We start from the raw sequence: 27,928 nt of genomic DNA on the forward strand, positions 1-27,928 counted from the left end.
ATATATGTGTTAAACTTGCAATTGTTAAAAATTTATCTGTTGAACCTACTGAATTTGTGGTTAAAGTCTCGAACCCCTTGGGCCAGTCTGTGTTAGTGGATAAAATTTGTAAAAATTGTCCACCGATGGTAAGAGGTTATTGTTTCCCGGCTGATTTGATGTTACTGCCATTTGATGAATTTGACGTGATATTGGGTATGGATTGGTTAACCCAGCATGATGCGGTAGTAAATTGTAAACAAAAATATATTGTGCTAAAATGTCAGAATGGTGAGTTGCTCCGGGTTAAATCTGATCAGACAGAGGGGTTATCTGATATGATTTTAGTAATGGCAGCACAGAGGTATGTCAAAAAGGGGTATGATGCTTACTTGGCTTATGTACTCGACACCAAGGTATCTGAGTCAAAGATACAGGCAGTTCCAGTGGTATGTGAATTTTTCGATGTGTTTCCAGAAGAATTACCAGGCTTGCCACCAGAAAGAGAAGTGGAATTTTCTATAGATTTGATTCCGGGAACTACTCCGATCTCCATAGCTTCGTACCGAATGGCTCCTATAGAATTAAAAGAGTTAAAGAAACAGTTGCAAGAGCTTGTTGACAGGGGTTTTGTCCGACCGAGTCATTCACCTTGGGGTGCTCCGGTTCTGTTTGTGAAAAAGAAAGATGGGTCTTTGAGATTGTGTATCGACTACCGACAGCTTAATAAAGTAACCATAAAGAATAAGTATCCGTTACCTCGGATTGATGATTTATTTTATCAGCTGAAAGGTGCTACTATGTTTTCAAAGATTGATCTTCGATCAGGTTATTATCAGTTACGGGTAAAGGTGTCAGATGTGCCAAAAACAGCCTTTAGAACCAGGTATGGGCATTATGAGTTTCTAGTTATGTCGTTTGGGCTAACTAATGCATCTGCAGTATTCATGGATTTAATGAACCGGATATTCAGACCGTACTTAGACAGATTTGTAGTAGTATTCATTGATGATATTTTGGTTTATTCTCGGGATGAAGAAGAACATGCAGAACATTTGAGAATTGTGTTGCAAATTCTACGAGAGAAGAAGTTGTATGCTAAATTCAGTAAATGTGAATTTTGGCTTTGAGAAGTGGGTTTTCTTGGACACATTGTATCTGCCGAAGGCATTAGGGTAGATCCAAGTAAAATCTCAGCTATTGTCAATTGGAGTCCACCGAAGAATGTATCTGAAGTTAGAAGTTTCTTGGGTTTAGCTGGTTATTATCGGAGATTTGTACAGGGATTCTCTATGATAGCTTCTCCAATGACTCGATTATTGCAGAAAGATGTAAAGTTCGAGTGGACTGATGAATGTTAACAAAGTTTCAACTGATTGAAAGACCTATTAACGAAAGCACCTGTATTAGTGCAGCCTGAACCGGGTAAGGAATTTGTTATTTACAGTGATGCCTCATTAAATGGTTTAGGTTGTGTTTTGATGCAAGAAGGTAAAGTAATAGCCTATACTTCAAGAGAACTTAAACCACATGAAAGAAATTACCCAGTACATGATCTTGAATTAGCTGCTATTGTATTTGCACTGAAGATATGGCGGCATTACTTGTATGGTGAGAAATGTCATATTTATACTGATCATAAAAGCTTGAAATATTTGACGACACAGAAAGATTTGAATTTGAGACAGCGCATGTGGCTTGAACTGATAAAGGACTATGATTTGATTATTGATTACCATCCGAGTAAGTCTAATGTTGTAGCTGATGCTTTGAGCCGGAAATATCTGTTTACTTTACAAGCTATGAATACCCGGTTATCATTGACTGATGATGGTTCAATCCTAGCTGAATTGAGAGCTAAACCGACATTTTTACAGCAAATATGTGAAGCTTAGAAGAATGACGAGAAGTTACAGGTTAAACGGGCACAGTGTGAGTCAGGTAATGATTCTGAATTTCAGATTGGTTCTGATGATTGTTTATTATTTAGAGGTAGGGTATGTGTACTTCAGAATTCAGAGCTCATACAGAAGATTCTACGCGAGGCCCACAGTAGTACTATGTCTGTACATCCAGGGAGTAATAAAATGTATAATGATCTGAAAAAGATGTACTGGTGGTCGGGAATGAAACGTGATATCTCTGAGTTTGTATCAAGGTGTTTAATATGTCAAGAAGTTAAAGCTGAACATCAGGTACCTTCGGGGTTACTTCAGCCAATTATTATACCGGAATGGAAATGGGAAAGAATCACTATGGATTTTGTATCGGGGCTATCTTTGTCTTCGAGGAAAAAAGATGCTATTTGGGTGATTGTTGATCGATTAACAAAGTCAGCTCACTTTATTTCGGTACGTATGGATTATTCTTTAGATAAACTAGTTGAACTGTACATATCTGAGATTGTCAGGTTACATGGAGTGCCTGTCTCCATTATATCAGATAGAGATCCCCGATTTACGTCTCGTTTCTGGGACAAATTGCAAGAAGCCTTGGGTACTCAGTTGTATTTCAGCACTGCATTTCATCCTCAGACAGATGGTCAATCTGAGCGTGTAATTCAAGTATTGGAAGATATACTCCGATGTTGTATACTAGAGTTTGAAGGTAATTGGGAGAGGTATCTACCTTTGATTGAATTTGCTTACAATAACAGTTATCAGTCTAGTATTAAAATGGCTCCGTATGAAGTTTTGTATGGTAGAAAATGTAGAACACTGTTATATTGGACAGAGCTCAGTGAAAGGAAGATACATGGGGTTGATTTGATCCGGGAAACAGAAGAAAAAGTAAAGGTTATTCGAGATAGTCTAAAAGCAGCTTCCGATCGTCAAAAATCATATGTCGAACTTAAGCGAAAAGAGATTGAATTTCAAGTCGGTGACAAGGTATTTCCGAAAGTGTCTCCTTGGAAGAAAGTTCTTCGATTCGGTCGAAAGGGTAAATTGAGTCCAAGATTTATCGGGCCCTATGAAATCATAGAAAGAATTGGACTGGTCGCTTATCGATTAGCATTACCACCGGAACTTGATAGAATCCATAATATTTTTCATGTATCTATGTTACGACGATATCGATCAGATCCTTCACATGTTATTTCTCCGATAGAAGTAGAGATTCAACAGGATATGACTTACAGTGAAGAACCGGTCAAGATATTGGCACGGGAGACAAAAGAGCTTAGAAATAAAAAGATAAATTTGGTGAAAGTATTGTGGCAAAAGCACAGGATTGAGGAAGCAACATGGGAACCGGAGGAGGCAATGAGGAAACAATACCCAAACCTCTTTACTGGTAAGATTTTCGAGGACGAAAATCCTTAAAAGGGGGGGAGAGTTGTAATGGCCTAAATTCAATGTTATCGGAACAATGGTTTCGTAACCATAGATCCGATTTAAAGAGAAATTTATTTCAATATTTTTTTCTTGAAAATTGATATGATAGGAAAATCGTATGAAAATATTAATACGAAAATTTTATCGATTTAGTGATTAGTTAGAAAAAGAAATTATTGAAGAAATTGGGTAAAATAAGGTATCGGGACCTCTATCTCGTAAAAACGAGTCGAAAATAATTTTATAAATATTTATAAAATGTTATTAATGTGGTATTAAAATTTCGTTAGGAAATTTTAATGTTTGGGTAGTCAATTAAATGAAAAGGACTAAATTGTAATAGGTGTAAAAGTTGCTAGAGTGATTAAATAGCTTAAGAGTCTAATGAGAAAGGATTTAAAAGGCAATTAGACCTAAAATTTATTTGGGCTGGACGGAAAGGGTATGAAATCAGCAGAAAAATTGATAAATTAAGGGTAAAATTGGATTATTACAAAATTAACTAAATAAAACTAGGACTAAATAGAAAATATCTAGATTTCTCTTCATTTCTCTTCAATTCCAGCATCTAGAAACGCCATAGGAGGGTTCTCTAAGCTGGTATTTCATAATTTTTGCACCAAGTGAGTTAATCCTTGCCTTTTTCTTGTAATTTTTGTGTTTCTAAGACTTTTACAACTAGGTCCTACTATTAAATTCATTAGTTTTTGATTTCATGGATGAAATTGAAAGTCACCATGGTTGAGTGCTGTAATTTTATGATGAAATAGAATGAAATTAAGGGCACGTTTGGTTCGCTGTATTGGATTAGAGGTGTATTGGATTAGAGGTGTAATGGATTAGAGGTGTATTGGAATAGAGGTGTAATAGCAAATCAACTGTTTGGTTGAATGTATTGGAATAGAGGCGTAATAGTAATCTTGTGTTTGGTTGAATGGAATAGAGGTGTAATAGCATAATGGAAAAAACTAAAATGACTAGAATACCCTTAGCATAAATTTGTTTTGGTAAATGATTATTGTTATTGTTATTTAAATTTTAATAAGATTATTAATATCAATAATAAATAATTTAATCATATTTAAACATAATTATTATTAAATATATTATAATTAAAATATATAATTTAATAAAATTCTTAATAATCAATATTCTTATATGAATTTACTCAAATCATAATATATGATACTATAAAATATAAATTAACATAATTATTATTAAATATATTATAATTAAAATATATAATTTAATAAAATTCTTAATAATCAATATTCTTATATGAATTTACTCAAATCATAATATATGATACTATAATTTACTCAAATTCTTATATGAATTTAATAAAAGATCATTTGAAATAATTAATATTAAAATTAACATGTAACTGTTTGTTACTCATTCTTTGTTTCTTATTCTTTTTGTTTTGATCATGTATCAATCATTTAAACCAAATGCTTGGTTGTATTGGACAGTGTTTTATTACTTTATAAATGCATGATTTTATATACACAAATACATATGTATAGGAAAATTATCTGAATGAATGGTTAATATTTATTATCAGCAAAACTTAGTATATACACACATAAATAAAAGATCTCTCAACTGATCTTTAATCTTTTTAATCATTTGTAAATAAAAGAAAAAATTACAAAAAAGAACAACCTGCAGAATGTTTGATGACAAAAACTAACAAAAATCCATGATTCAATATCAAATTCAAGATGCATTCTCCTTTTTCAGCTTAGCAAGTTCTTGCTTGATGACTCCAGACCTCTGCAAAACCGTATTACAGCTCGTCAAGCTTCGATTGAAGTTTTGAGGAAGTGCTTTCAAGAAAAGAACTCTGGTATAAAACGGGTAGACACAATAGGGGGTGTATCGAAAACTGACCTTGATCTTAGCCAACATAAGCTTGAACCTATCAAAGTCGTTGAGAGATGCTCTTCTCTTCTGGACAATCAACTTTCTACCCCACGAGCTACTTTCCCATTTGTTCTTAACATCTGTAAGTTAACATAAGAGTGATAAGAAAGAAAACATATCTTCAAGAAACAACATTACAAATGCTGGTGAAAGCTGTCGTCGTCCTTACCAGCCTTCTCCATAGCTTCGATCAACCCATTTGTTCTTGGGAACCCGTGGAATGTCAATTGTGATATCTGTCAATGTAAGCCTCTTGAAGTTCATTTGTTTCAGGGTAGCATTGTAGTTAGGAGACTGCGCCTGCAATAAAACAGTACAGTTGATCACATATGAGAAAGGTTAGGAGAGAAGAATGACTACTACGCCAGTATAGAAGATTGAGAAATGTCAAACGATAATCACCAATTGTGCAAATAACTCTATAGCTAAAATGAATGCAGTATGCCGAGGCGAGGATGATGATATAGACTTAACTGAACTCAGCCCAAGAAGGTAGAAAACTACTTTAGATGGATGCCACTACTTTGGTCACCTACAGCTAGATTCAGATCATCCATAATTTCAACTATCAAACCATCACATTATGCGCAGATGAAAGTGACACAGCTTAATACTAGCTTGAGAAGCTGATTCATTCATTATTTGCAAATTACTCAGAAGTGGTTCAATAGTTTAGTTTATATATAGATACGAATCTCCACAGCATAAACAAGAATAATACCTAAAGTTGAAATGCAAATCTTAGCACAAACTCTTGACCAACAGATCAAGAAAACATTTAACAAAAAGGTACCTGCTTTATTAGGCAAACAAAGACGAGAAAAACACATTGCAATGTTGGAATTGAAAAGAGAAATGAAACAAACATTGAGATTTCGAAACATCTTGCATCAGGTCGAAACATCTTGCATCAGAACCAAAATGCTCCATCATCTTCCTAGATCAGTGTTGCAAGAGCTTTTAACTGTCAAATGTCTACTCCTTTGAACCTATGAGATTTAGAGCTCTAGGTAATGAGAAAGGAAAGAACAGGCCAATTCAAGAACTTGCAGGCCCCTGAATGCATATCTAACTTATAAACAAAACAGAAACAATCATCATAACATCATCTTTTCCTAAAACTGTTTTTCTCCCCAAACCAATCGTAAAATTCCAAGGCTAACTGAGGCGAGTTCTGAAACTCGCCAACAACACGACTCACCAATGCATTTGTAAGACTTGGGAACACTTGATCCAAGAATTTCCATCTTCTTCTATGCTTTAAATTAACACAAATCGCTCTGAATACAATGTCTTCACTATTTGGGCAAGAGAATTGCTTACCTAAATGCAATCCTCGGTTGAAAAAATAACTTCTTTTGGACAAAAAAGAGCAAAAAACCATAGAAATATCGATAGCCAATTCATCAAAAGTAACACTTCTTTCTGTAAAAAAGATTAAAACAGAAAAAGAAAAACCCAAATCACTATAGCAACATAAAATCTGCTTAACTTACAAGAGAGGGGGAAAGAAGAGAAAGTTGCAGTCTAAAAATGAAACACGGCAAAGAAAGAGATGAACTAAGCTTACAACAATACTACTAGCTTCTAAGCAGCTCCAACGGAGTGTGTCTTGAAGAACGAATGCCGACGAACTTATGTGTAAAGAAAGAAAAATAGAACAGAGAAATCAACAGGCAAGAATGCAAATAAAGGGATATAATAATAGGCAAAATATGGGGATTTTACCTGACAAATGAAATCGATGGGAGGGAGCAAATCGGCAGAGGCTAGAAGGAACAGAAGAGAAACAAAGGGGAAGCCGATGGGAGGGTAAAACAGGAAAGGGAAACTGAAGCGGCGCCTAATCTTGGCAAAAGGGACGGATTACAAATCGGTGAATTTCACCGATTAGATCAGTAATGTATTACAATGGTATTAGCAATACCATGAACCAAACATAGGAATAAGGGGGGATTAGGTGGGGCCACCGATTAGGGGTGTATTGGCTATGCCAATACACCCAACCAAACATGGTGTAAAGCTTTAATTTGTTTATGAGATGATTTTATTAGGCAATTTCAATGGAAATTGATTTTTAGGACCTAATTGTGAAAATGTTTGGAATTAAAGTCTATTGCTGAAATTATGATTCCTAAAGGTTGTAAAATAGTTTAAGGTGATATAATAAAATGTTAATTGAGAAAAATCAGCTCAATTGAGAGGCTAATTGAGTAGGGACGAAATTATCATTTATTAAAAGCTTAGGGGAAAAATGGTAATAAACAGCTTGCACTAAAACAGTTTGGACAGCAGCAGTAGACTAACTTTGAAAACTCACCAAAAATTGTAGGAATCGAATTAGAAGATGAAAAAAATATGGAATTAAAGCTTATTGAGTCTAGTTTCTCATAGAAGAAATATTGTAAGTAATGGATTTGTAAATTTTGAGATATAATGAATTTTGTGAGACAAGGTCAGAATTAATTCGGGTTCCCCTGTTCTGACTTTGAAAAATTATAAAAAATTGAATAAAAATAATTAGGGACTTAAATTTATATGTCTAGAATTCTGAATGAGTCTATTTTTAATAGAAACAAACGATAACATCATTTGAATTCTGTATAAAGAGATAATTTATTTTTAGTGAAGAAGGGTCAGAACTGTTAGACAACAGAACAGGGGTGACTTTGAAGAATAAACTGTACTGATTGGATAAACCAAAAATTCTGAAAATTATATCGTAAAAATATATATTAGTCTAGTTTCAGGGAAAATTAACGGATCTTAATTTTGAGTTCCGTAGCTCAAGTTATAAATAATTTAGTGACTATGACTCAAGTAGACAGCTTTGAATGAACTATAAATAATAGTTGAATTATAGAGAATGTTGCATATGAACATGAAATGTATTAAATTGATAATTAAATTTATTTATTTAGATCCAGAAGATTCAAATACGAAGCTAGATCGAGGAAAGGAAAAAGTTCAGGATTAGTGGATTTTTACTGTTTACAAACAAGTATCAAGGTAAGTTCGTGTAACTTGAATTATATTCTTAAATGCTTGAGATTGTATGTTATTGATGTGAATATGATTTGAGTGTTCATTGTATGAAAATTAATGAAACATTGATATATTTGATAAAATGGGAAGAAATCCCGGTTGAATGAAAGGAAAATTCGATGGATCTCTGAAAAGGAATTGACGGTAAAAAGGATCTAGCCCGGACGGGTGATCCTATCCTGATATAGCCCTCCCGAAGAATATGTGTAAAATGGATTTAGCCCGGACGGATAATCCGAATTAGGGTCTGAATTTAGCCTGGACTGGTAATTCAGATCCAAGCTCATTAGAGTAATTGTCGTTGCAGGGGATTTAGCTTGGACTGGCAATCCCAACAATACTCTATGAGTTTATATTGCAGGGGATTTAGCCTAGACTGGTAACCCCGCTGCAAGGTTGAGGTTCGCGGGAGTGTGCTCTCTGAAATGGAAATGTGCGCACATGAATATGAATTGACAGACCCGAAATTGTACACTAAAAGTGTACCTCTGAAAATCCATCAAAAATTCCAAGAAATTCAACGGGATAAATATGGAAAAATAACAAGGAAATGGAAATCATGGTATTGACGAGCTCATCAATCATAGTATATATTATTGGTACAGGGAAATTATTGTACTAACTTGAATGTTGAGTTTGTGCATATTAGGGTAATAATGCATTGAATTGATATATGGATGTTTATTGTATTGTATTGAAAATATTAGGTAAGTATAATTCTTGTTACATGAACTTACTAAGCACAAAGTGCTTACCCCGTTTCCTTTTTCCTTATTTTGTAGTGTTAAGAGCTCGGAGGTACATCACACTGTCAACCTCAGGATTTCGGTATATAAAGAAACTTTATTTTGGAAATCAATGGCATGTATAAGCTAACAAAGTAAATGTTAACGTGAAATGAATGTAAAGTTAGCCATTAGTATGGTTAACAAACCTGGTTATAGATATGTGATGACGTTATCTTATATAAATGCATGAATCTATCATGAAAATATGTTGAATTGATTTGGTTGATGTGGATTGGTCTCGATTTAATATTACAGGGAAGGTTAGATATTTATAAAAGGGCTATATTGAATATAAAAAAAATTTTAATTCGTAAACTCCGGTAATGCCTCGTACCCTATTCCGGCAATGAATACGGGTAGGGGTATTACAGTATAAGCCAAGGATTCCAAAATCATTTTCATAGATAGAACTTACTCATGTTATTCTTACCATTAAGGCATCATAACTAGACTCATATCTCATGATTTTTGAATAAAAACCTGTACCACTCACTACATGATCATATCATTCCACATCTTTATGATAAGCCTTAAAAATAACCTGTGAAACCCTTTGGAATACTAAAGGATATCCGATAAGCCTCATACAAGAGGGTAATTTGCCAATGCCATGTCTTAGACATGGTCTTACACTGGCTCACATGTCGAGGCCGATGCCATGTCCCAGACATGGTCTTACACTAGTGCACATATCAATGCAAATGTCATGTTCTAGATATGGACTTACACTGGCTCACACAACATTGCCGATGCCATGTTCCAAACATGGTCTTACAATGGCTTTCATATTGTGGCTGACGCCATGTCCCAGGCATGGTCTTACACTAGTGCACATATCACCCAAATGTCATGGCACGGATATTCAATCTATTCTTAGGTTCAACTGGAATTTACCACATTAATATCATCATGCATTATTCATAATCATATTCAACCATATTATGCAAAATCAATCATTCAACACATAATAGTGATAAAGTTGCCTTACTTACGTAGAACTTACCTCGGTATACAAAAAATGGACGACTAATTGGATTTAGTCTACTAACTTGGCCTTTCCCCGATCTAAGTCCGGATTTCGTATTTCCTGATATAAAATGATAAAAATTCACTAATTTAATCGTCATATTAATCAATGTATTTCATAATTCATATTTTGGAAAAATAACCATTTTGCCCCTAAACTTTTACAAAATTACTATTTTACCCCTAGGCTCGTAAATCGATTTTTATCAGATTTTCTCACTAACCAAGCCTAGCCGAATCCTTTTTGTACTAGAAGCAGCCCAAAATTCAAATTATTACTCATACTTATCACTCATTTTGTCATCTTTACAAAATGGTCCATTCTAGGTGTTTTCATGAAAATCCTTTCACAAAAGTTGTTGTTTTAACAACCATGACTCATTTTTTTCTATAATATTTCAGCAAATAACACAAAATATTCCATGGAAAAATCCAAAAATTTCAACCATTTGCAAAATAGTCCCTCTATTAGCTAAATTAAGTTACAAGGGTCTCAAAAGTACAAAAATCAACAAAAATAACCATCAAAATGACTTACATGTAGAGGTTTATTGTGCTGAAAATTTCAAGCTCCCATGGGGGTTTTTCACTTCAATTTTCGGTGGAAAGATGGAGAAGAAAGATGACCCCTTTGATTTTATTTTTTTATTCATTTAGCTAATGTCATCAAATACCAACCCTACTCAATTTTTTTAACTTTTTGACTCCTCTTTGTCTCAATGGCCAGGCACCTTTATTAGAATGAGTCTATTTTCCCTTTAAAGACCCCTAATTATGATTCTCTAGCTATTTAACACCATTTGCTAGTAAAACAAAACTTTTTCCCTTTATGTGATTTATTCCTTTTTCGCAATTAAGCTCACAATCGCTAAAATTAATTCACTCAAATTTTCATGCACTCATATAATCATGATACAACACAATAAATGATATAAAAAAGAAAAAATAATAATTTCTCTGACCTCGGGTTAATGGTTCCGAAACCACTGTTTCGACTAGGCCCAAAATTGGGCTGTTACAATAATACTCTTATGAGCCTTAAATTGAGCCTAAGAGGCCCTAAAAGTAACTTGAGAACACACAGGGACCAAATTTAAACAGAATAAAAAATTTAGGAAAAAATTGAAAATTTGAGATATAAGGGTCACACGACCGTGTGACCAGGCTGTGTGGACATTCGAAGTAAGGACACATGGTCGTGCACCCATGTAGCTATTCAAAATAAGGTCACACAGCCGTGTCGCAGGTTGTATGTCAAATCGTATGTGCATTCGATGCTGAGTCACACGACCGTATCGTAGGCCATGTGCCAGACCGTGTTACATACTAACTTGAGACACATGGTCGTGTCGTAGGCCGTATGCTAGACCGTGTTACATACTGGCTTGAGCCACATGGCCGTGTTTTAGACCGAATGGATCCTGCTCCTAAATTTAATAAGACGCACAGCCATGTGGGGTGACCATGTGTGGCAGAAAGTCATGTGACAACCCGTGTCCCAGGCTGTGTGTAGCTCAAATTGCCTCTAAAACAAGCCATTTCAAATACCATTTCTTAACTACTACATCTATAACTACTTTCACGTGCTTAAATCACATTAATAATCACTTAAAACATGTCAAGAATCATTTAACCTATAACTAACCAATGTGCCATTCAAAGACACTACATTTAACAAACTAAACTTAATCCCATTCAACATTTCCAAAACCTAAATTGAACATATGCCAACCATGCCAAGTAACCATTCCAAAACATGCCACTATACCATACAATATTATTATTTAAAGATCATGAATAAGGGTTCATTCACTCATATTTGCACCTCTTATTTACATGCCATCATCTAACATTATTAACCATAATAAATTGGACACAATTAAAAAAAAGGCAAATCACTCGAATAATTTTTTAACCCTATAACATGTCATTTATAACCATTAACCAAAATAACCAGAACTACCAATATGACGAATGAATAGCGTGACAAAGCTCCAACGAGATTCCATCAATTGAGCTTTCCGATGATTTACAAAACAGAGAAAACATATACGTAAGCAAGTAGTGCCTAGTAAGCTCGTATTAATAACTTAAACTTACCGTGTACATTAAGTTAAACAACCAAAGATAATTTCATTTCATTATAGGCTAAACATCCTTTCTTATATACAAAAGGTCATAAGGTTAGTTAGTGAAACAATGAAATTATAATATCAAATAAGGCATAGCAATAAACATACCAACATTTCAATTTCACCAACTAACATTTATGCTTATGCCATGTAACTTCCTTTTCCTTAAACTATGCATATCCAAATTCCCATCTCACATATTTAATACCATAGCTTAATACATACATGTACTTATCCATTTGAACCTTGATTATCCGTTGAATCATATGAAATAACATTGACTACTCAGAAAATACTCGTATATTCATTTAATTCTCTAAATACCACAAACATCATTAGTTAACATATTTATAGACATATGAAACATATAATCACACTAAGGTATAATATTCATTACAAACTATACTAGTCAAAGCATTCATCTATCAAAATATATCGCAAATCCCACATGGTGAGTATTAATCCCTTTCCTATTCTCATCAACTCCCTCACATTTCATAACATTTACATTTCTTAATATCATAATGCACAATCTCTTTAATCTATAATGGTAGTATAACATTTACCTCTTTTACACATATGTACTATTACAAACCACTTACCGTTTCACATATCACATTTAGATTCTCATTTATTTCCATCCGATGAACACTGTAAAGATGATTAAAACCCCAATACACGTTTCATATTGTGTCATAGTCCAACTATGGTCTTACATGTGCACTGTCATGACCTTATCATGTTCTTACGTTTATAGTGCCATAACCCAGTTATGGTCTTATCATTAGAATGTCATAACTCAGCTATTGTCTTACATATATATATATACACACTTCCACGGTCCAACCACGGTCTTACGACTGAACAACTGCTATAGCCTCACTATGGTCTTACGTATACATTGCCATGGTCTAACCATGGTCTTATATCCAAAAAACTGCCATAACCCTGCTATGGTCTTACATTTATAATTGCCATAGCCTTGCTATGGTCTTACGTATGAATGTAGCCTGTCTCCATTTATCTCAAAAAATATCATTTTCATGACTTTTTACATTTCTAGTTCTATCAACAAATCAATTTAAACATAAGTAATTTTTATATCATTTAATCTCTAACATTCATAAAGAAATATAAATATAATTGAGTTCATATTAAATGAACTTACCTTGATTAGAACAGTTGCTAAAACGGAATCGACAACTAGTCCGAAACTTTAGTTTTTTCTTGATTTAAATTCAATTGTAGTGTTTCTTTATCTAAATAATAGTTTTCACTCAATTAAACCATTCAAATAACTTAAAATAATTAATTTATCTTATAACCTTTAACAATATAATTTATGAAATTGCCCTCAAAGTTTACCTTTTATGCAATTTAGTCTCTAAACCCAAAACTTGCAATTTAACCATTTTTAATTAAAATTCATGCTAGCCGATTTTTACCTAGTCCCATAATTACCCATATTTATCATCAATTCACAACATTTTCCTTGAATTTTATCATTTTCATAAAAAGTCCCTAAACGTTAAAATTGTCAAAAATTACTTAACAAATTATGTTTATTTAACAACCAAGCTTAACAATCTACCATAAAACTTCAAAAACATATCAAATTAATCAATGGCATAATTTATAAAATTTAAAATTTTTACAATTTGACCCCCAAGTTAGCTAGATTAAGCTAATATGAGCTCAAAAACATAAAAATTACTAAAAATGAGACAAAAATCACTCACCATGCATGAATAATTAAGGTTGGCCGAACGTCTTCCACCCTTAAAGGATGGTTTTTGTGGCTAGCTTCCAAAATTGTGGAAGATGAAGTTGTTTCTTCTGTTTGTTTTAATTTTATGCTTAATACCATTTTGCCCTTATGATTACTTTAAAATTCAACAAATTAAAGTCCAAAAATGTCCACCAATTAAAGATTTGGTATAATTACCATATAATTCCATTACTTTAAAATTTTATTAACCATTTATCCCATTAAACTAATAGAAACCCACTTTTGTAACATTTACAATTTAGTCCTTATTAATTAATTAACTATTTAAACGATAGAATTTCTTAACCAAACTTTAATATGACCCTAATAACAATTCATAAATATTTAATAAAATATTTATAGGTTCGGTTTATAGAAACGAGGTTCAGATACCTCATTTTCTAAAACCACTTGACTTTAAGGACTTACTACTTGAGCCTAATTGTTTATTCAAATACATAAATTATCAAATAAAAATTTATTATAACACTATTTTTGGCTTGCAAATATTATTATATAATATTTACGAACTCACTGATCATATTTGTGGCCTTAAAACCACTGTTTTCAATATCATTGAAAAATGGCTTGTTACAAGTATCGATTTTGTGTAATGCATTATTATGCTAATTGGAGGAAGGAGCATACTGGTGGTGATGTACATCATACATTTTTGGCTTGTTGTAAATCAACAACTAAGGTTGAATATGAAAACAATATACAAAAGGTAGGTACAATCAAGCATGAAGCCATGATAGGTCTCTAAAGTTTTAAAATGAAACGTTGTTGTCGAGCATTCTTCCATGCTAGATGTTGTGGCAGATAACAACTTTGCTGAAGCCTTTAATTTAGTCATAATAGGGGTAAGATTTATGGTTATTATTTTATTGTTTGAGGAAGTGAGCCAGTATGTAATGGGTAGGATAGTGAATAATATGGCTAAATTGTACAATATTTTGTCCTAAGATGTGTGGGAAATTAAAGAGAAACAAAGAACTTAGTGCTTTTTTTCGTGTAAGATGGAATGGATCTGAAGGATTTGAAGCGGTCTATGGAGATGATGTTTATGTGGTTGACCTTGTTAAATGGAAATGCACTTGTAGGGCTTGGGGATCTCACTAGTATCCCATGCCTTTATTCCATTGCTACCATGTTGTGGAAGTAAGAAGATATTGCAACTTATGTCTTTGTTGGATATAGTATACATTTATATAAAAAAACTATATGAATGTGTTTTTATTTCTTTTACCAAGTGAAAATTTCTGGACAAAAACAAACATGGGATCAATTGATCCACCTATCTTAAGAAAAAAGCCTGGAAGACCCAACAGATGCAAAGCGAAGGAAGTAGGTGAATCAAGTTGTGGCACTCAATTATTAATAAGAGGAAGGAAAATACGATGCCAAAAGTGTTTCAAGATCGGAAACAATGTTAAGAGTTGTATGAGTGTTTCTTGATTTATTTTTCTTATTCAATTCTATCGTGCGTTTATTTATATAAATTTATGTGGTTGTTATTGTTGTATGGCACTTCGGCATGTATCAGTAATGTTCCAACCCCTATCACTAACAACTTAGTCCCTACTAGTGGCACTTCAAATTAGGTAACCATTAATGTATTAATATTATAAAATTTTTAATTCTAAAATATTTAACTTACATTTGTTATACTTTTGTAGGACAATGAAATTTTCTACCAACTTAGATCAAGAGATGTAGTAAACCTTGATACAATAGCACCTACAATTACAACTCCACAATCACAACCAATAGTTAAGGTAAACTTTTTATTATGAATACTATGAATTTTTATATAAAATGAATAAATTTATGATTTCTTATAGGGTCAAGGAATTTTTACTATTTCTTCCAATGTTTCAAAAGCACATTCAACCCTTACAATTGGTGGTCCATCAATACCACCTTCAACTTCCATGCCAAATTTTGGTTAACTTGGGAGAAGGGAAAAATAAATCTTGCAAGGGATTGGTTTATACACAGATGATAGGTCAGGCATGCAAATTTTGAATGTAAGTGATTTGCCTTTTAAGTTTTATTTATGATTTATTGTATAAGTTAAATTCTACTGATGTTATGTTTGTTTTTTTATGAAGCGTGGGTTTCAAAGTGAAACATTAATCTCTTTACCTAAGAGAAAGAAAGCTAGCAAAAGGAAGGAAATTAACATTAATGCAACAATAGGTACAAAAGAGAGTAGAAACAAAAAATGCCAAAGTTCAAAAATAGCAATATTTGAAACTTTGCTTGTTAAGATTTAATTACTCAATGTAGTTAGTTGTTGCCTATTAAAACCTGGATGTTGGTTATGAAAATAGACTATTATGAATGTTAGAACTATTTAGAAATGTTTGCAAATATTTTGGAATTTTTTGCTATAAACAATGCGAATTCATTTTCAATTTCATTTGATGTCATATTTTATCATTTGAAAATTTGAATGTTTGCAATTATTTGAAACATTTAATTCTAATAAGTTTGGCCTCATTTGTTTTCAATGTCATTTGATGTTATATTTCATCATTTGATATTTCGAAACTTGTTCATTGTGTTTCTAGTTTCAAACATAATCAATAATATTTAGTTTGAGATACGAAGGGAGAACAATATATTTTTAATCAATTTAATTTTTAATCAAACAATTCAAACCATAATTTAATAGTACAGGTATAATAAAAAACAACCTAAGAATAACATAATCAAATTAACTATTATGTACACAGGTATAATAAAAAATAACCTAAGAATAACATAATCAAATTAACTATTATGTATGGTTGAAATGAATAATGCTAGAAAATCGATACATTTTTTGTTTAGTTTAAAACATAATTGGTTTATTGTTAATTCATGGGAATTTTTAACATAGTTTTCGAACAAATGAATTTTAGTTATTCAATTCCTTAACTTTAATAGGCATGTGACTCGTTTCATATTATACAACAATAAAAATGGTTGATATAAACTATTAAGGTGAATAAATTATAATTGGATGTCATTATTTTCTTTTTCCTTCTGCTATAATTTATTTCTTGTAAATTTGCTCACTTATAGAGAGAACAAGGATATCCAACGTACAACACCAATTCTTTCGACAAGGAAACCCTAGTTTTCATAACACCACATTACTACTATCCAACACAGTCAAATTCCTTATCATTGGCACCATAGGATGTCCTCACCACATGAATAAATTTTTATTTACTTAGCCTTTGATATTTATTCAAAAACAAAAGCGCAACAACCCAAGCTCTAAATAAGTAATTTGGTTAAAACATTACTTTTTTTTTGTTCCAAAATACCAATTCCATGTGATATTTGCAGTACTAACAACAATGGCATAACTACTGATTTTCAAATTCCTTAAAACAAATAAAAAAATCTAACCCAAACACAAAATATGATTTAAAATTTGGCTGTTGATTTTCTACCAAGACTTATGTATGATAATCCTATAAGGTTTAGTTGGTTGGAGAACTCACCAGACGTGTTGAAGCATACCTTGGATAGTAGATGGACCTCCTGTGATAGGTTGTATGGAGCATAACCCTCTTTGGGTTTCTCTTTTAGTCTACCAAAAAATATATATTTAAAACTTGATATTTGAAGAACAAATTAACAAAATAAAAATAAAAATTAGAGAAAAATCATATATATATATATTTTGTTTCCTGACATTCTACAATCATAGTCAATAATCTCAATTCACTTAGTTCACTCTCAGAAAAGTAGGTTCCTTAAAGATGTGCTATAAAAAAATTAATTATTCAAAATCAAAATGAGTTCAAATCATATTATGACTCTAAACCATATCAAGGAAAACCTATATGAGCATGAACTCAAATTCGAAATCTCTCAACTTGATTTCCCAAGTTAGATACTTATTTTGAACCCTCAAATTAGTTCTGAATACTCATAAAACAATTTTTCAAGAAAATCCAAAAAGAATTTTTAATAAATTATCAAATTCCTTAAAGCAAATTAAAAAAAAACCTATCCCAAATACAAAACACAACTTAAAATAAACAACATATTTCGAGTTTTAAATATTGAAAACTTGATATTTCAACAGCAAAACACAATTTAGTTAACAAAAAAAATTATAAATAAAAATTAAAAAAAGGGTTTATAAAAAGAGAAAAAGAAAAAAGATTTTCAAATAAAAAAAATCAGTAGGCCACTCAAGATAAATACAAATATCACTTGATATTAATTTCTTTCTTTGATTGAAAAGAAATCTGAAGAAGATGAATGATTTAGTTGTTATATGGTTTAGGGTTTAGCTTTTGAAAGAAAATGAGATTAAGTTTTAGTAAAGAAATTTCCAAAAAAAAAAAAAGAGATTAATTTTTAATTAAGAAATTAAATTTAAAAATTTTATGTATTTTTCATATTTGAAATTGTGATGGTTTCATATGCCATGTGTCAACCAGATAGTGGATATGTGTGCCACCTCATAAAAATATTAACACCCTTAGCGCTTTAGAGTATTTTGTGTATTGGTTGACAAGATTAAATATTAAATTGCACCAAAAAAAAAGGTTTAAATATTAAATTATAAAAATATGTCAAATTCAAGTACCAAAACTTATATTAAGCTTTTTAATAAAAAAATTTACAATTATTATTTTTATTTAAGAAGTCTCTACTTAAATCTTTTTCTTGGAAGACCAAAAAAAAGGTACATATTTTTCTTGGCGTTTTGCCATTTCTATAATTTAGTTTCACTTTCAATAATTTTGATTTCTATATTTTAGAGTAGCGTCTTAATATTTCCGTCGTTGAATAATTGGGTCAAACATTCAAAACCACTGTCAGTAAACTAATTTATTCAGTAGTCATCAACAGTTTCAATTTTCAAATAAGGCTACCCAACAGCAAGACATTCAAGGCATGTTGCTTAAAATTGCTATAAAACAACTTCACTTTACAATTTACAAAATGTGCTGAAAATTAGTTGTATCCTTTGTACGAGCAAGCAACTACGATGGTTTTTTTTAATTGGTTAGTGTCAGTGTGCCTTGTTTTGTTCTTGGTATTGTTTCAAGCCTCAAGGAAATTGACAAGAACCGACAAGCTTCCACCAGGCCCACCCGCAATTCCGATCTTCGGAAACCTCTTTCAGCTTGGTGATAAACCCCATAAGTCTCTTGCCAATCTTGCCAAGATTCATGGGGACATCATGACTCTGAAACTTGGTCAAACAACTACTATAGTTTTGTCATCTGAAACCATGGCCAAAGAAATCCTCCAAACACAGGATGCAATATCTTGTAACCGAACCGTTCCATAAGCCCTTCGTGCCCTTCAACACCACGAAGCTGGATTGCCTTGGATGCCTGTTTCAACCACATGGAAAAATCTTAGGAAAATCTGCAATTTGCACATTTTCGCTAGTAAGAAACTTGACGCTAACCAACACTTGCGGCGAAGCAAAGTAGAACAACTCCTTACTGATGTTCGTGATAGTTCCCGACTTGGGGAAGCGATAGAGATATCCACAGCTGTTTTCAAAACTTCGCTTAATCTTCTTTCCAATACTGTTTTTTCCATCGATTTTGCCGACTCTTCTTCTCATACTGCTCTGGAATTCAGAGAAACTATGGAGGCTTTCAAGGAGGAGTTTGGGAAACCCAATTTTAGTGATTTTTTTCCTACTCTTCTTGCTAAGCTAGACTTGCAAGGCATAAGGGGTCGGGTGACAATTCTTTTTGAGAAGATTATGAAGCTCTTCGATAAAGAGATTGAAAAGCGGTTGGAGTTGAGAAAGATGAATGATTATATACCAACTAATGATTTCTTGGATATTCTTCTCCAAATCAGTCAAGATGACAACGAAGAACTCGATAGAAATCTGATAAAACATTTGATTTTTGTAGTAACTTTGTCTCTTTTTAGTTTCTCAATTTTTTTTTTTGAAGTTTCAGTCCATAACTTGGTAAGAATTTGTGAAACAGGATTTGTTCACCGCAGGGACGGATACAACTACAAGTACACTCGAATGGGCAATGGCAGAATTACTTTGTAACCCAAAATCTTTACTAGAAGCCCGGAGAGAACTACAACAAATAATTGGCAAAGGGAACGTAGTGGAGGAATCTGATGTTACTCGTTTACCTTATTTGCAAGCAATTCTAAAGGAAACGTTGAGATTGCATCCTCCGGCTCCTTTCTTACTTCCTAGAAAAGTTGAAGCAGATATTGAGATTCACAACTTTGTGGTTCCAAAAGACGCACAAGTGTTGATCAATGCATGGGCTATAGGCAGAGATCCCAGTATCTGGGAAGAAGCTGACTTGTTTCATCCAGAAAGGTTCATAGGATCAGATATAGATGTTAAAGGAAGGAACTTCGGTCTGATTCCATTTGGAGCTGGGCGACGAATTTGTCCTGGATCGCCATTAGCCATGAGAATGTTGCACTTAATACTGGGTAGACTTATTCATTCATTTGTTTGGGAACTTGAAGATGGAATCACACCTGAAAGCTTAAACATGGATGACAAGTATGGCATTGTTCTACAAAAAGCTCAACCATTAAAAATCATCGCACATTCAGTCTAAAAACATTCTGTTGAATATTTGTTGAACGTTGGCAACAATGCAACAGCAAGGAAATGTTTAGTGTGTAATTTGGTTGTTGGAACTTTTTGTAATATGTAAACTAAGTTTAGTTTGGTTGTAATTTTGTTTTTACTAAGGTTAGTGAGCTACTTAGCTGATTTAGTAGCTTTTTAACTTATCATTAAGTTGATTTTACTGCTTGGATACTAGCACAAGTTATATTTGTTTTCTTCCAATGTTATGGAGCTATTTATATATATATTGTATTGTTACTAAAACTAGTAATGAGAATTATCATTTTTCTCTCAACAGAATTCTTCTTTTGCTTCTGTTTTTCATCTTTCAACACAAATTTTCTTTGCTTTTAATCTTTGGAGCATCAACAATAGAAGGGTCAAATAAAAAATTTAGAGACATTTAAGGGCTAATTAGATTTTTAACCTTGTAAAAGTTAAATTTAAAAAAAAAAGTTAAATTTAAAAAAAATTGATATTTTATAGTTTGTATATAAACAAGGTCTATGATGGACTTGAAAAGACTCCTTGATTTGCCTGGCTATTGAATAGAAAAAAATCAATTTATTTTCATTCTTACTTTGTATGAAAGAGTGGCATTCTGTCAACTTTTGTCTCCATTTTAATATTTTGGCTTAATTTTTTCCCAAGCCCTTACCCTTTCACCTACCACCATTTCCATTCAAATCCACTTCCATAACCAACCAAAGCATGATTAATTTCAGGCTTTACTTAGCTTTAGGTTGATATTCTTTCCAGTCAGGAATCGTAAGAAATGTATCTACACTAAAAATCCTTCAAACCGGTATTTATCATCTTTCTGGAATATCGGAATTGATAAATTTATCCTTTAAAGTTAACTCAATTTTAATTCAAAAAGCGCGTTGGGCTAGAGTCGTTTTGGCTGATAGTTGGAAGGATGAGTCGACCATGCTGTATTCGGATTTCCGCGAACAAATCAAGGGAGATAATGATCAGATTTAAATGTCCCACGCTGTTAAGGCCGTTGATCCGAGTTGGATTCTTCAAAATGCAAGACTATCGAGGTCTTGAATTGAGAATGCATGTATCGTAGTTAGACAATCGGTAAGGGTTAGTTTGCAGGTTGTACCGAAATCAACTACGAAGGAAAAATTGACGGTTAGGACATTCTTAGCCGCTATAACTAGCTTATTGTTTGGAGGAAAAAACTCATTTTCGAGGATAGATTTAGAAACCAGAATTCACCGAGTCTAGGGCTAAGGCTTTATAATTGTGTTTACAGAATTCAAATTCATTTTCTAATTTATTTTATTTTTGATTTACATAATTGTTAATTTTTGCTATCTCACTTATTTAATTTCTATACATTTTTAACTCCCCTAATTTATTGTATTTATTTTTCAATAGGTCCGTTTTGAGTCGTGTGTACGGCTATTGCCACGATTATCGACACGAAAGAAATTCTGTTAATAAGAGAAACTCGAAAGTTGATTATAAGTACCAATCCATGTGGACTCAACCCTATTACTCTTAATTGTTTAGAGTTATTTTATCGTAGGAATTTTTATTTGGTGGTTTCACGGACATTACCATCTAAATAAATAATAAAAATTTAAAATAAAATATTTTTTCTCTAAATTAAATACAAATAAAAAATAATATCAACATACAAATCATGTCAATAATATGATAAAACAATTCATACAAAAAGCACAAAATTAAGCAAACTCCATCTCTTTATTCCCTTTCTCTCTTTCTCTCTCCAACCGGAAAAGTAAAATAAAAATAAAAATAGGGGACACATGTAAGATAGACAAGTAGAGTCGGGATATGAGTCTTGTACGCCATTAATGAAGTAAAGAGTTAATTTATTAGTATCTTGAAGAAAAAAGCTAATAACTAGTTCAATAAACTGCTATTCTCGCCATTGACTCAGTGATACACCGTTATAATTTAATTGTTGATTTGTATAATAAAAAATGCAACAAAATTAGAAATTGAGAAACCGCCTAAAAACAACTCGGTAACTGGTGAAGAGCCGTAGCAGCAACTTATATGTAAAATATAAGAAAAGAAAAAGAAAAAAGAGAATGTATGGAATGTTGATATATTTGTGTTTTAGACTGCTTTTCCCTTAAAACTCCTATTTTCATTGATTTTGTGTAATTGAAATTAGCAGGCAAAGTTGAAGCAGTTAATCCCACAAAGCTGAGTCTGAAATGGGAGCTTATTTACACCACTTCCAAATCTATTTTGGACTTCAGTTTCAGCTCCCAAACAACGCTGCTACTTTAGTCAGAAATGGAGACCGCGTTCAGTTTCAACTTCCAAATAAGCAGCGGGGCGTAGAAAATTTTTTATTTTAACCTTTTTAAAATTTTAAAATTAATAAAAGTTAAATTATATTTTAACTCCTTAAAAATATAAAATTTTAATTTAATTTTTTAAAATTTACAATTTAATTTTCTCCTCTAAAAAATTTTCTGATTTCACCCTGCAAATAAAGTTAATGCTTAGAATTGCTATAAAATAAAATGACTTTACTGTACCTAAATATATATTATTTATTTATTTAATAGGATACTAATAATAAGGAAATAAGATGAATTTCTTGACTTGGTTAGTGTGCCCTGTTTTGTTCTTGCTCTTGTTTCAAGCCTTCAAGAAATTATTGGTCAATATGCGATACAACAAAAAATAAATAAAATAAAAGCATAATCTCCTATAAGATATAATAAAATATGAATAAATAAATATATAAAAATTTTAACACATGATAATTTTCTAAGTTTGTTCGTGAGATTAGAAAAAAGCATAATCTGTTCTTTAAATAATAACTCACTATTATTACTTTATTAATTTAAGAGTGAATTGCACCAAATATCTTCAAACTATGATTTTTATTTTAAATTTGTCCTTAAATTTTAAAATATTCTAATCACATTAGTAAACTATCGAGTTTATCTCAATTAGGTTCTTTTGTTACTGTAATTGGCCCATTTCGCCCGGGCTCGCTAGAGAAAACCCAAAAATAAAAAAATAAACAAAAACAAAAATAAATTAAGATAAAAACCAATAAAAATCCATCATCAATGTCCTTTTACAAATTTTCAGGCCCAAATAAAGAACTTATACCAGCCCAGATACAATTTTAACCCAAATTCATAAACCCATATCCTAAACCTAGCCCAAATCCGGAACTCAAAAAGAAGTTCAGTGGTTGAGAGCACCAGAAGCTTCTGGAATATGCTAGAGAGAGTTGGGCTCCCACGAGTGGCTCCTCGCACGGCCTCCTTCGCATGTCTCCCCGCTCCTCCGTACGGCCGAGTTTGCACAAGAATACACCAGAAGAACCACTAACAGAATACAACAAATAAATGTAATTTTTATTTTTATTTATTCTAAAAAATCTGGCTATAAAAACCCGTCGATTTCATCTTTGTAAGGGGACGCATGCACTCTAAAATACGCATATTATGCACACTAAATATTAGAGAAGGCATTTTGAAAGCATATTCTTGAAGGTGATTTTCCATTTTCTTTAAAGTTCTCCGTCGAATTATCTTGTTTTCTTTTTCAATCTTGCAACACTATTGTGTTTAAGATATCAAAAGAGAAAATAAAGGGCGAGATCTTACCTTGCGAATCGGCCGCAGATTTGTGATAACCCGAATTAGGGCCTAATTGGAATAGTAGTTTTTGGACCACAAAATATGATATAGAAATAATTATTTTATGATTATTTTGAGGTCTATGATATGATTGCATGATTGTGTGAAAATTTCGTGAAGAAATTTTATGCATAAAGTGCTTAATTTGAAGTTAGGGACTAAATTGAATAAGTTGTAAAACTTGCATTCTAGAAGTTTCTAGTATGAAATTGCTTTGAAATATTAATTAGGAGGTCTTAAATAGCAATTTGAAAAATTTATAAGTTTATGGACAAAAATTGGACATGGATGAAATTTTTGAAAGTTTAGTAAGGAAAGGCATTTTGGTCATTTGGATATTAAATGAAATAAAATGGGAAAAATAACACAAAAAAGATCATCTTCTCCATAAGTTGCTGCTGAATTTTTCTCTCCACCATAGCTAGGGTTTCAACACTTTTAAGCCTTGATTGTAAGTGATTTTTATGCCCGTTTTTAATGTTCTTTACATTTTTGAAACCATCGTAGCTTGGTTTACCTATTTCTATCAATATTTTGAGCTAGGGTTATATTTAAAATTTTACCCATGGATGATATGTATGAATTTTGATGTTTTATGGTAGAATATGAAGTTTGAGATTGTGTTAAACAACTTTTGCTAAGTGATTTTTCGTAAAAACGAGTAAAATGACATAATCGGTAAAAATACCTAATATTCATAAGTACATGTTAGAGTGTGAATTTGATGTTGCTATAGAAGGGAAAAATGATCAGCATGTCATAAAACATAAGAAAATAGGCTGAGGTTTAATTTACGAGCCTTGGGGCAAAAGTGTAAATATGTGAAAGTTTAGGGGCAAAATGGTAATTTTGCCAAAGTTCGTACTAGGGGATGTTTTGATGAATGTGTGTATTAAATAAATTAATTTGGTATTATAGATCAAGAGAAAAAAGATTCGAATCAAAATCGGGGGAAAAATAAAGTTTACGAGGAATAGGCTCGACTATTCTCATTTTGTATCGAGGTAAGTTCATATGTAAATATTGTAATATAACCGTTATTTTAAATCATTTAATGCTATTTATACGATATTATGGTTGTTATCATGCAATTCTATGCTTTGTGGTCATTGTTGGACAACATGCAAAAATTTTATGAATTATGTGAAAAATGTGAAAGACTACCGAAGTATCGTCATTGGTATTCCAAGGAGAATGGTAAAGGAGTGTGAACGAGGAAAGTCCCGTTGAACCTTAGGAATAGATTAGGATATTTGGGCATCCAAACTCGTTGAGTTGAGTCCGAGTTCACTTATGGATGCGAACGTCCGAACTCGTTGAGTTGAGTCCGAGTTCGTGAAATGTAACTAGGCATCCGAACTTGTTGAGTTGAGTCCGAGTTCACTTATGGATACGAACGCCCGAGCTCGTTGAGTTGAGTCCGAGTTCGCTTATGGGCGGGTTACATGGTAGCTTGGCTACATATGTGGCACTTATGTGCAAACTTTCCATGTATCCGAGTTATATTCCGATGTGTTCAACGGGTAAAATTCTAGTGAAATGGAAGAATACTCAAGATGCAAGTGACGTATTGGTAAGTGTTGTGGAATGGGCACTTTGGACAGGTATGTACTTAACCCTCGGGTTGAGACTTGATACGACAACAATAATATGGTAAGATGATGAATGATGAATAGAAATGTGATACATGTTTTGGTGATATTATGTTAATGTTGGTTGGTATAATTGCTTTGTTAAGTTATTTGTTATTTGCATGTGGACTTACTAAGCATCTATGCTTACTCCCTCCTTTTCATTCTTTGTAGTTTTGACAAGTCAATTTGGAGATCTGGACGGCCGAAGGCACGTTCACACTATCACTGGACAATCGCGGTATAATGACTTGAAATTTTTGGAAATATGGCATGTATAGCATTCCAATCATTTTGTGTGTATAATCTTACGATATGGCCATGGATGGAATGGAAATGTTTGAGAATGATTAGCTATTGGAATGGCTAATCAAGTTTATATATGATAACATGTATGCTTTATGTCTTAACTAAACCATGAAAATCCTTGGAAAGGTAAAATTTGCCACAAAATAGAATCAGACAGCAGTAGTGGCGTGAATTTGAAAAATCACTAAAAATATTAAAAATGGAATTAAATGATGAATAAGTTATGGAATAGAATCTTGATGAGTCTATTTTCATATGGAAGAAACAAAACAGGTAAATAAGTTATATTTTATGAGATATTTAAGTTTTGGTGGAACAGGTTCAGAGCGATCTCTGAATCCCCTATTCTGACTTTAAAAAATTCACCATAAATTTTACAAAAAACAATTAGGAGTTTTAAATTACATATATGAAATCCTTATTGAGTCCAGTTTTATGAGAAACAAACGACATAGTCATTGAAACTCTGTACAGGGAGATATCTGATTCGGAATACACAGGGGTCAGAGTAGCCGAACCTTGAAACATGAGAGACTTTAACTAATAAACTGTACTAATTGGCCTGACTAAAAATTCTAGAAAAAAAATAGTAAGTAGATATATGAGTCTAGTTTCAAGGAAAATTTACGGAATTTGATTTCGAGTTTTTTAATTCGAGATATGAATTTTTTAGAGATTGTGACGCAGTTAGCCAGCTTGTCTGGAAATTCTAAAATAAATTGTTTGAGCTGTTTAATTAATGAATTAAGTCCGTTAACATCTCGTGCTCGACTCCGGCTACGGTCTCGGGTGCGGAGGCGTTACAAGATTCATCTTGGCTTCGTTGAAATCGGAGTTGAAAGGGGAATCACAAGGCCAAAAATTATCATCAAGAGCCCGAATTTGTCGGTTGCTGTTTGTGAAGGTAGATCGGCGCTAGTGCTAAAGGGGTAGAGTTCGGCTGAGGAGAAAAGATGGGTAGGCTAGGGTTTTGATATGATTTGATGGAATAAAGGCATTGTTTATCCTTTATAAAATGGCAGAAACGGCGCCGTTTAAACCAATCTCGGTGGTTTAGAAACGACGTCGTTTGGACGACATAATCCGATGATCGGACCCATGCTTGTACTAGATCCGCGCGTTTGGCTTTAAATGGCTAATTGCGCGCTGAGTCCTCTTTATTTGCGCAGGTATTCAATTGTGCATGGCTGGTTTTACTTCATTTTTAGAATTTAGCCTTGTAATTTGAATACGTTTACAATTCAATCTACGCCTACACACTGCGTTTTGGGATCTGGATTATTTCCAGTTTTAGTCCCTGAACATGCACGCGTGTTTCGCATCGATCCTTATTTTAATTCTATCAATTATTTTATTTATAAACTATCCCCTTCATTTTAAATTTGTTCTATTAAGTTTTCCATTTATTAATTGGTGGTTTAAAAGGTATTCATTTTTTTTTTTGCTGAAATTGCTTTAATAATTTTTTTGTTTTTAAAAAGTTCACTATTTTGAAGCTTGTAATATATTATTTCAAGGTTATGTATAAAATTCTATTTAAACGTTTATATGTACATACTCATGCATACCGAATTTTGCTTTCTATTTGAAATAATTATCATTTTAGAATTCATTTTATATTTTTATTCGTTTTATTGATTATGTTTTTTTTCCTCCATATAATTATTTTGAAGTTGGTTATATCATGGAATGTCTCGTTTAAATATTTTTGTGTATATATGTGCATATAATACTTTAATAG

General features: G+C 32.5%; 1 long non-coding RNA gene and 1 pseudogene across 1 annotated transcript; one reads left to right on the top strand and one right to left on the bottom strand.

Moving 5' to 3' along the window:
* Positions 1-4,985: 4,985 nt before the first annotated feature.
* LOC107926949 (uncharacterized) lies at positions 4,986-5,560 on the bottom strand. Its single transcript, XR_001692346.2, has 3 exons — positions 5,410-5,560; positions 5,208-5,320; positions 4,986-5,090 (listed from the first exon to the last, which is right to left on the bottom strand). It is a non-coding gene; the product is annotated as an uncharacterized lncRNA (long non-coding RNA).
* Positions 5,561-18,897: 13,337 nt separating this feature from the next.
* Positions 18,898-20,889, top strand: LOC107926913 (geraniol 8-hydroxylase-like; annotated as a pseudogene).
* Positions 20,890-27,928: the final 7,039 nt, after the last annotated feature.

Source organism: Gossypium hirsutum, chromosome A08 (assembly GCF_007990345.1).
Source record: "Gossypium hirsutum isolate 1008001.06 chromosome A08, Gossypium_hirsutum_v2.1, whole genome shotgun sequence".
Lineage (NCBI taxonomy): Eukaryota > Viridiplantae > Streptophyta > Magnoliopsida > Malvales > Malvaceae > Gossypium > Gossypium hirsutum.